The sequence below is a fragment of the Panthera tigris genome, chromosome X (genome assembly GCF_018350195.1).
Source record: "Panthera tigris isolate Pti1 chromosome X, P.tigris_Pti1_mat1.1, whole genome shotgun sequence".
NCBI lineage: Eukaryota > Metazoa > Chordata > Mammalia > Carnivora > Felidae > Panthera > Panthera tigris.
Window position 1 is genome coordinate 36,012,180 of NC_056677.1, and position 9,600 is coordinate 36,021,779.

Below are 9,600 nucleotides of genomic sequence, written 5' to 3' on the forward strand. Positions count from 1 at the left end.
GTTAAGGTTCCCTTTTTAATCGATGGATGTCCAGTTGCTCTAGCACCATTTGTTGAAAAGACTCTCCTTCCCTTGTTGAAATGCCTTTGCAACTTTGTCAAAACTCAGTTGACCATCCTTGTGTGGGTCTCTTTTGGGTTCTCTTCTATTTCATTGATCTATGTGTCTATCCCTCCACCAATACCATACTGTTTCCATTACTTCTAGCTATATAGTAAGTCTTAAAATTTGGTAGAGTGATTCCTCCCACTTTATTCTTTTTCAAATTTGTTTTAGTTATTCTAGTTCCTTTGTCATTTCACATAAATTTTAGAATAAGCTTTTTTTTAAAATTATTTGATGTTTGATTTATATTTCAGAGAGAAACAGTGCATGAGGAAAGGAGGGGTAGAGAGACAGAGACAGAATCTGAAGCAGTCTCCAGGCTCTAATCTGTCAGCACAGAGCCCAATGTGGGACCTGAACTCACGAACTGTGAGGTCATGACCTGAGCCAAAGTCAGACGCTTAACTGACTGAGCCACCCAGGTGCCCTCTTTTCTTTCCTTTTTTTTTTTTTTTCTTTTTTTTTTTTTTGAGTAATCTCTATGCCCAACGTGGGGCTTGAACTCACAACCCCGAGATCAAGAGTCACATGCTCTACCAACTGAGCCAGCCAAGCGCCCCTAGAATAAGATTTTCTTTACAAAAAATCTGGCTGGGGTTTTGATGGTAATTGTGCTGAACCTCTAGATCAATTTGGGAGAGAATTGACGTCTTTACTATTTTGAGTCTAAAACATATGTATATATTTATAAATCTTTAAGTTTATTTTTATTTTGAGAGAGACAGAGAGAATGTGAATGGGGGAGGGGCAGAGAACAAGAGAGAATTCCAAGCAGACTCCATGCTGTCAGCACAGAGCCCGATGTAGGGCTTGAACTCACGAACTGTGAGATCATGACCTGAGCTGAAATTGAATCGGACACTTAGCCAACAGAGCCACCCAGGCACCCCGAATCTAAAACATATTTTTAAGTTGTGAACTCAGAATATCCAGCCAACAGGAAAAATCATCTGCCACTTCCTACACGGAGCACTCCTATTTATTCATCCTAGGATTAAGCTCCTTGTGTGGAGCATGTCCATGGAGCAGGTGCCTCCGTGAAGGAAGGCATTTTGTGAAGTAAGTTCATGTAGGAATATATGAAGGAGCCCATCTGCTACTCATGATAGCCTAGGTATTTCAGAGCAACCCTTCTGCTGAAGACAACCCTAAAAATGCATGTAAATTTAATGCAGGCATTCCCCTTCTGATCCAGTAAGCACCTTCTGGAAAGTTTCCTGTTAGGAACGGAGACAGAGGCTTCCCAAAAGTCAAGTCAGTAATGATGCAGAAAATACAATATTCAGTTAATCTCAAACTTGAAGAAACCTTACACCTTTTTAGTTTCATCTTCTTAAAACTCATCATTTTGAGAGTACTTGGGAGTCTTACTTGAATATTAATTCTCGGCATGCGTTGAACTTAATTACCATAATGTCCCAGAATTTTAATAACAAAATTTTAATGTCAGTTTTCATCAGGGGAACGATGTCCTTGGATTGTACTGTGGTGACTTCCTGTAGAACTTCTTTAATTGGCATACACTCAGGCAAAGCCTTCTTTTTCACAGGAGGCACAGAAGCTACCGTGTGCAATTTGCAAGTCTGTTTATTCTGTGGATTTCTTTTTCTTTTTTTTAATGTTTTTTCATTTTTGAGAGAGAGCGTGTGTGCGCGAGTGGGGGAAGGGCAGAGAGAGAGTATCTGAAGCAGGCTCTGCACTGTCAGCATGGAGCTGGACGTGGGGCTCGACCCCATGAACTTCGAGACATAACCTGAGCGGAAATTAAGAGTCAGAGGCTTAACCGACTGGGCCACCCAAGCATCCCTGTTCGGTGGATTTCTAAGAGATCTGCAATGCTAACAGTATTTCTTGTAATAGGACCTGGGGAATAAATTTATTTTGGGTATCAGTGTCATAAATAGGCTTTGTTTCTAAGAAACATGTTTTTCTCTTGTGAGCAACAAAAATTATACAAGTTTTCACTTCGGCCTACTCCTAGAAATGAAGTCTGTGGCATTTATTAACCATACCCCGGTTGAATCTTAGCCTACTCATTTGTCTCTTCCAACTTTTTTCATTTTCTTCCACGGGCATCTGAAACTTGCCTCCAAATTTTGGAGGGAAATAAGGTATAAATATATAAAGTGAAACTTAATGCTATTTTTTGTCTGTTTCAGTTTCTTATCATAGGAAGGAATATCTTGATATGGGAATTGAGACTTAACAATGATAATAAAAAATAAAGTGGGGCGCCTGGGTGGCGCAGTCGGTTAAGCGTCCGACTTCAGCCAGGTCACGATCTCGCGGTCCGTGAGTTCGAGCCCCGCGTCAGGCTCTGGGCTGATGGCTCGGAGCCTGGAGCCTGTTTCCGATTCTGTGTCTCCCTCTCTCTCTGCCCCTCCCCCGTTCATGCTCTGTCTCTCTCTGTCCCAAAAATAAATAAAAAATGTTGAAAAAAAAATTAAAAAAAAAAATAAATAAAGTATGTGTCGATTCAATTTTGGCAGGGTAGCAATCTAGGTAATCCTATTTATTTCCTGCTTTGGAGTCGGGTGGAGTACAGCTCTTGGGTTTCATCTAATTCTCTAGGGAAGTTGGGTTTATATTCCTATCTGTGGCTTTCCAAAAACTAGCTTATCAAGACTGGATGACCCCTATGATTGTGTTCTCTACTGGGAGAGAGCTGACAGCTAATGAGTTTTGTTGTGTGGACGCAGCTGTATAGGCTTATATGTTTTAGTGATCAAGCAGTCAAAGCAAAGGTGTTTTTTAAAGACATTTAGTAACAGAAGGTAAGGATGTATTTGGTAACAGCTCTGTTGAAAACCCTAAGCAAAGAGAGGAACTGGTGTCACCCATGGTCAAATTAGTATTTTGTCTTTCTTTTTTAAAAAATTTTTAACATTTGGGATGCCTGGGTGGCTCAGTCAGTTGAGCCTCCGACTTTGGCTCAGGTCATGATCTCACGGTACGTGAGTTTGAGCCCCGAATCGGGCTCCGTGCTGCCGGCTCAGAGCCTGGAGCCTGCTTCGGATTCTGTGTCTCTCTCTCTGCCCCTCCCCCAGTCATGCTCTGTCTCTCTCTGTCTCAGAAATAAACATTAAAAAAAATTAAAAAAATTTGTTTTAATGTTTATTTATTTATTTATTTTTTTCTTTTTTTTTTTTTTTTTTAATTTTTTTTTCAACGTTTTTAATTTATTTTTGGGACAGAGAGAGACAGAGCATGAACGGGGGAGGGGCAGAGAGAGAGGGAGACACAGAATCGGAAACAGGCTCCGAGCCATCAGCCCAGAGCCTGACGCGGGGCTCGAACTCACGGACCGCGAGATCGTGACCTGGCTGAAGTCGGAAGCTTAACCGACTGCGCCACCCAGGCGCCCCAATGTTTATTTATTTTTGACAGAGGGTGAGAGAGAGAGAGAGAGAGAACATGAATGGGGGAGGGGAAGAGAACAAGGTAAAGAGAGAGAGTCCCAAGCAGGCTTCTCACTGTCAGCACAGAGCCCAACACAGGGCTTGAACTCATGAGCCCTGGAATCACGACCTGAGCCAAAATCGGATGCTTAATCAATTGAGCCACCCAGGCACCCTGGTACTTTGTCTTCTCTTAGATGTTTTCCATTCTCTCCCAGTAGAGGAAGTATGGAGTGTTCCTGTTTAGGGCCTGACCTCCTAGCTATGCCTTTCTCAACCACTTAGGGCTGTGGTGGCCTCTCACCTATGAATGCATTATCTGTATTTCCCTTTCTCCTGGATCATTCCCTTCACATCATCCACCTCAAAGCCTCATCTTTTTTTTTTCCTTTTTTAAAAAACATTTATTTATTTATTTTTGAGAGACAGAGAGAAACAGAGCACAAGATGGGGAGGGGCAGAGAGAGGGGGAGGCACAGAATCCGAAGCAGGCTCCAGGCTCTGAGCTGTCAGCACAGAGCTGGACGTGGGGCTCGAACCCACGAGATCATGACCCGAGCTGAAGTCGGACACTTAACCGACTGAGCCACCCAGACGCCAGTTAGACCGATCACAGGCTTACTCTTTGAAGTAACTAAAATATCTGAAGGACTGACTACATATTAAAGATATTAAAACATATTACAAAGCCTCAATTATTAAAACTCTCAAAAATAATAAAATAAACATGTCTCTCTCTAGCTTGTGACTCCGTTTTCCTCTAGCCATCCCCCTGCAAAACCTCATTGTTGGCCACATTGGAGACTGTTAGCTATCCTCTCAATGCGCCCAGCTACATGACACTACCCAGCCTCCCTTGCAGTTAGAGGTGGTCATGTGACCCAGATTTTGCCAAAAATGGCATGAGTGAATGATGTGTGCCCCTTTTGCACTGACACATGAAAACAGCTGGCTCAGTCAGTAGAGCATGTGACTTTTTTTTTTAAGTTTATTTATTTTGAGAGAGAAAGAGAGCACAAGCAGGGGAGGGGCAGAGAGAGAGAGGGAGACAGAGAATCCCAAGAAGGCTCCATGCTGTCAGTGCAGAGCCTGACGTGGGGCTTGAGCCCACAAACTGTGAGATCATGACCTGAGCCGAAACCAAGAGATGGACCCTTAACCTACTGAGCCATCAAGCTGCCCCTAGCATGTGACTCTTGTTCTCAGGGTTGTGAGTTCGAGCCCCACATAGGACACAGAGCTTACTTAGAAAAAAATAGATAGCACACCATATTGTTGCATACCTCTTTTCTACTAAACAATATATAATGGGAAATTTTGCATGTCAATACACAGAATCCATTCTTTTTTACAGTTGTGTAACCAGAATATTCTATTGTGTGGCTACACCATAATTATGCAACCATCCTATTGATGAACATACAGGTTGTTTTCCATCATTTGCTATTTCCAACAATACTGCATTGAATGATGAATTTTGTACACAGAAGTATATTCATTAAGAAAAAAAAAGTATATCCATTGAAATTTGGGTACATGTGGTCAAGTTTCCTACAGGAGTTGTATCAATTTGCACTGCCACCAGCAACATACAAGAATGCTTCTTTTTCCATAGTTTTGTGTATGAGCGCGTTGGCAAACTTATATTTTGGCTAATGTAATTGATACTGTTTTTTTAGCTGGATAGTTTTAATTTATAGTTCTCTTCTGAGTGAGCTCAAACACCCTCCCATATGTTAAAGGGCTATTTGTATTTCTTTTTCTGTTAACTATTCACAATGATTTTGGCCGTTTTTTCTTTTGTGTTATTGGTCTATTTCTTTTTTTTTTAATGTTTATTTTTTAGAGAGAGAGAGAGACAGAGCACAAGCAGGGGGAGGGGCACAAAGAGAGAGAGAGAGAGAGAGAGAGAGACAGAGCACAAGCAGGGGGAGGGGCACAAAGAGAGAGAGAGAATTCCCAAGCAGGCTCTGTGCTGTCAGAGCAGAGCCTGACTCGGGGCTCAGTGTCACGAAACGTGATACAATGTCCTGAGCTGAAATCAAGAGTCAGTCACTCAACCGACTGAGTCACCCAGATGCCCCCCCATTTGTTTTTAATTAAGTAATCTCTACGCCCAACCTGGGGTTCAAACTCACGACCCCGAGATCAACAGTCACATGCTTTACTGACTGAGCCAGCCAGGTGGTCCTGAGAGTTGTTTTTGTTTTTTTAAATGTGTACTTTATTTCATCTTTTCTTTTAGGGCTTCCGAATATTAAGCCATATTTCTTTTCTTACTCCAACATGTCATAAAAGAATTCTCCTGTGTTTCCTTCTTATAATTATATTTCTACCTTTATGGTTTTATTTTCACATTTTTTTAATTAATTTGAAGTTTATCTTGATATATGATAATGGTGTGTGGATCCAACATTTTTTTTCTATATGACCCAACACCATCTATTGAAACATCTATCTTTTCTACACTGCATTTGTTAGCATAAGCCTGAAGTGTTGTAATGAGGAGGCTCTGAAATACAACAGCTTAAGATAGAAATGACTTCTCTTACCTACCATTTCAGAATTCATATTCTCAGGTCAGTGGGTGACTTTTGCTCTCAATCATTCAGGATTGAGGTTCCTTCCAGTTTACTTCTCAACTTCAGGGAAGTAGTTCTCAAAATGTGGTCTCTAGACCAGCAGCATCAGCACCGCCTGGGAATTGGTTAGAAATAGAAATTCTTAAGTATCACCCCAGACCTGTTGTATCCAAAACTCTGCAGATGGAGTTCAGCCATTTGTGTGTGTGTGTGTATTTAATGTTTTATTTATTTTTGAGAGAGAGACAGAGTACAAGCAGGGGAGGGGCAGAGAGAGAGGGAGACACAGAATCCGAGGCAGGCTCCAGGCTCTGAGCTGTCAGCACGGAGCCCGATGGGGGACCTGAGCTCAGGAACGGAGAGATCATGATCTGAGCTGAAGTCGGATGCTTAACTGACTGAGTCACCCAGGTGTCCCTAGCCATTTGTGTTTTAACAAGCTCTCTGGGGGTTCTGATGTCTGCTAACATTTGGGAACCGCTGATTTAGGACATTGTCCTCATCTGTGTGGTTCAAATAAACCTGATTTGCAGACAGAAAAAAAAAAAAAAAAGAGGTTGGAGGAGGCACTCCAGCTGTTTTTCATGTGTCAGTACAGAAGGGGCACACATCACTCATGCCATTTTTGGCAAAATATGGGTCACATGACCACCTCTAACTGCAAAGGAGGCTGGGTAGTGTCATGTAGCTGGGCACATTGAGAGGATAGCTAAGAGTCTCCAATGCGGCCAACAGTGATCAGATGCAAAACTCCCATTATACAAATGTGGTTACTTCTGGAATTTCTACTGTGTTAACACTGGCTTTTTTTTTTAATGTTTATTTTATTATTTTTGAGAGAGAGCATGCACGCTCATGAGCGGGGAAGGGCAGAGAGAGGGAGACATAGGATCTGAAGCAGGCTCTGTGCCCATTGCAGAGAGCCTGATGCAGGGCTCAAACTCATGACCTGTGGGATTGCGACCTGAGCCAAAGTTGGACACTTAACCGAGCCACCCAGGTGTCCCAACACTGGCTTTTTTGAGTCATATGCTAGGACCACATAGTTTTAATAATTGAGGCTTTGTAATATGTTTTAGTATCTTTAATATGTAGTCAGTCCTCCAGTGCTCTTTTTTTTAAGAGTTTTGTTTTGCTCTTCTTGCTTTTTTTTTTCTTTTTTTGAAGATCTTATGAAAAAAAAAGATTTTATTTTTAAGTAATCTCTACATTCACCATGGGGCTCAAAGCCTCAAGCCTGAGATCAAGTTGCGTACTCCACTGACTGAGCCAGCCAGGCACCCTTTGCTTGCTTATTTTTTAGAAACAGCATTCACAGGGGCGGCTGGGTGGCTCAGTTGGTTATGCATCTGATTTTGGCTCAGGTCATGATCTCATGGTTCATGGGTTTGAGCTTCACATCCGGCTCTGCACTGACAATGTGGAGCCTGCTTGGGATTCTCTTTCTCCCTCTCTCTCTGCCCCCCCACCCCAATACATAAATAAACAAAAAAAAATCCCCCACCATTTATAGTCATTTTTTCTAGTTCTAGAAATTTTTCAGGTTGTTTTGGAATGGTGTTAATTTATAAACTAATTTAGGGATCATTGACATTTAAGATGACTCTGTTCAAGTTGTCTTTTTGTAACCCGTAGTGTTTTTAATGTTTTCTTTATATACATCTTGCACATTTCATATGAAGTTTATTTCTGTGTATTTTGTATTATTTGTTGCTATTATAAGTGAGGTATCTTCTTCCATTATATTTTCTAGCTGGTAATTGTATATAGGAAAGCTGTTGGTTTCTGTAAATTTTACCTTTTGGTACCTTATTGAATTATATCATTTGTAGTAGTTTCTTGGCTGATTCTCTTGCTTTTCCAGGTATATGATTATGTCATGTACAAATAATAATAGTTCTACTTCCTCCTTTCCAGTTATTAGACCTGTAATTGGGGGAGGGCAACACTAGCTAGGTTATGTTTCTTTTATTTATTTATTTATTTATTTATTTATTTATTTAAATTGCAGAAATGGTACAATTTATTAAAGATATACTAGGTACTGAAATCATTCAAATAATATATAAAGTAATTCTAATTCTTCCTTAAAACTATCCTATCAGACCTCCGATTTGTTTCTCTTGTCCAATCACCTCAGTTGGTATCTCCATTATAATGCTAAAATAATAACTGTGAATTCTTCCAGTGTTTGCCGTTAAGCGTGATGATGGAATAATGTTAAGGGTATTAGTCCATTCGTATTTTGAATTTTTTGAAATGTTTTATTTATCTTTTGAGGCCGAGAGACCACAAGAGGAGGAAGGGCAGAGAGAGAGGGAGACAAAGAATCTGAATCAGGCTCCAGGTTCTGAGCTGTCAGCATAGAGCCCGCCGTGGGTCTCGAACCCACAAACTGTGAGATCATAATCTGAGCTGAAGTCTGATGCTCAACCCGCTGAGCCACCCAGGCGCCCCCGTATTTTGAATTTTGAGTTTTGATCAGCCTCTGCAGAAATGATTATATGTATTTTCCCCCTGGATTTATTAATATACATACATATTTTCATAGATTTTATAGTATTCAAAGGATGGGATACTCTTCATCATCTGAACTAAAGAACTGAATAGTAGCGGATACCAATAGATACTTGTACCTTCCCCCTTTTCCCTGACCTCTCCAGGGCCCTTCCCCCATTTCCTTAAGTGGCTTGATTTTTCACCTACTCATTCAGGCCAAAGGCTTAGAAGTCATTCCTTTTTTCTCTTTCTCTCGTACCTTCATCAGCACCTCTCATAAGTTCTACTTCCAAACCTGACCACTTCACCATCACCACTGCTAAAATCCCAGTCCAAGTTAACCTCCTTTCTTTCCCGAACGGCTGTAACTGGCTTGTTCGCTGGTCTCCCGGCCTCCGTTATGGCTTAGAAGATTCTACCTGATTGGGTTCCTCCCCTCATCCACTGCGTGTTCCTCTCATACCAACTTCCTTTCACTTCCTTAGCCACGCCACGTTCATCCTTCCTTCTAGAACTTCCCTTCTCATGGCTGACTCCTGCTCATTCAGGTCTCAGCCTCTTCAGAGGTCCTGACATTCTTAGCTAGCTACTCTAATTAAAGTACCAAGGAAGGAAAAAGCTGTGTAACCTCTGACAGGGCCCTGAGCCAGTGCCTTGTCTACAAAAGGCGGGGCAGGAGCTGCGGAGGCTGATGACTCTTCTTTTTTTATATATGATTTATTTTTTAAGTTTATTTATTTTTTGAGCAACAGAGGGAGAGCACACGCAGGGAGGGGCCAAGAGAGAATTTCAAGCAGGCTCCGCGATGTCATGCAGAGCCCAATTCTGAGCTCGAACCCATGAGCTGTGAGATCACGACCTGAGCTAAATCACGAGTAGGACGCTTAACCGACCAAGTCCCCCAGGCGCTCCTGAAATCAGTTTCTTGGTTTAAAATTCTAACTGCCTATTTTACTGTTAAAAAAAAAAGATCTCCCTCTCTCTCTCACACACACACACACACGTTCACACACACA

At 41.6% G+C, this 9,600-nt stretch overlaps 1 non-coding gene across 1 annotated transcript; it reads right to left on the reverse strand.

Annotated features, from left to right (window-relative positions):
* Window positions 1-587: 587 nt before the first annotated feature.
* TRNAK-CUU lies at window positions 588-660 on the reverse strand. The gene has a single exon. It is a non-coding gene; the product is annotated as a tRNA-Lys (tRNA).
* Between the last annotated feature and the right edge of the window lie 8,940 nt (window positions 661-9,600).